The sequence below is a fragment of the Nannospalax galili genome, unplaced genomic scaffold (assembly GCF_000622305.1).
Source record: "Nannospalax galili isolate Female #2095 unplaced genomic scaffold, S.galili_v1.0 scaffold1446, whole genome shotgun sequence".
NCBI classification, from domain to species: Eukaryota; Metazoa; Chordata; class Mammalia; order Rodentia; family Spalacidae; genus Nannospalax; species Nannospalax galili.
In genome coordinates, this window is record NW_008354273.1 from 264306 (window position 1) to 265920 (window position 1615).

Genomic DNA, 1615 nt, shown 5'->3' on the forward strand with positions numbered 1-1615 from the left:
GCCCACTTTCCCATGTCTATGCTGAGATTTTGTCTGGATCTCTATTATGGTTTCTGAGAGAAGTTGAACATCATCAATCAATTGTTGGGAGAGTTTATAGTAGGTGTGGGTGGCCATCCCCAAGCCTGCAGTTCCAGTAGCCAGCCCGGCGGTTATGCCGAGTGTTATCATTAAGGGAATCATTTGGACGGCTCTTTTGGGACGGCCTCCCACGTATTCAAAGGCAGGAACGGGGAGGGGCTTGCTGCCTAGAATGATATCTAGATCTGGAAATAAGACGGCGAGGGCACATTGACCTGTCCAATTGACCGGAAGGAAGTTATGTGCCCATCCGCCCCCACAGACAAAGACACTCCCAGCAGGTGGGCAAACATCAGCATCATATGAAACAGAAATGTTTGAGCTGCAGGAAGTTGAATAAATGTTCCCCAAATCGACACGGGAGCCATTTGGGTATGGTGTGGCAAAAACACAGAGTCCAGGTAATATGGGCATGGATTGGACTCGTATGGGAGGAGCTAGGGTGCAATTGTGGGGAGGCTTAAATAGCTCAGACTCTGAGGTATTGGAGATGGTGGAAGTGTTAATGATCACAGCAAGGGGTTTGGGGGGTCCAACCTTTTGGCAGATCCAGCAGTCCTCGGCTATAGAGGGGGCTGTATAGGGTCTCTTATTCCCTGAGAGTTCCTGCCTAGTCCCTGTCCAGGCAAGAATCCCTGTTTTAGCATTTGACGAGTGATTATCTCATTGGGGCTGCACATCAGAAGTTTTATCTGAGATAGAATATCACGACCCCACAGGTTAAGGGGCAGCCCTGGTATGATGTAAGGCTTAACTTGGCCTGTATTTCCTTCCTCATCCTTCCAAGTAAGGATCTTAGAACTCTTCTTAGGGTGGGAGGTCTGGCCTATTCCTTCTAGATGAGTCATGGAGACTGTGCATGGCCACTCCTTAGGCCAGTGTCGCTCGGCCCCAGTATCAGTGAGTCCCCTAAAGGGCTTATCATCTAGCCACAGGGTGAGCATAGGCCTATCTTCAGTAACTTGTTGTGCCCAATATATCTCTGAAGGCCCAGGAGGCCCAGAGCGGGGGGAGTACTAGAATGGGCATCTGTATTGGCAGGGAGTAGTAGGAGGTATGCAATTCGGTCCCCCTGATTAATTTTTATGGGCCCAAGAGTGGAGAGGGCTAAAAGTGTAAGTTGTCCAGTGAAGCTATTATCTATTATTCCCAGGGCTATTTGGAGACCTTCCAAGAGCATGCTTCCCCTGCCTATTACATATCCTGTCAATTCAGGTGGAAATGGCTCAAAAATGTCTGTGGATATGAGTTGAAACCCTAGTTCTGGAATTAATATTGTAGAGGTGGAGGCACAGAGGTCCAATCCAGTACTCCCAGGGATAACTCTGAGGAGGGAGCTAAATTCCTGATCTGTGCTGGTGGGGTGAACCTGATAGCCCCAGGGTTCAATCCCTTTGATGGGGCCAGGGGCTGGCCCCGTGAGAAGTTTCCCTGCCTAGGGGCTAGGGTTTTTCCTTCATTATCAGTTTTAGAGCAGCATTCATTGGCCCAATGGCGCCCCTTTTTGCACCTAGGGCAAATGGTCTTGGGCAAG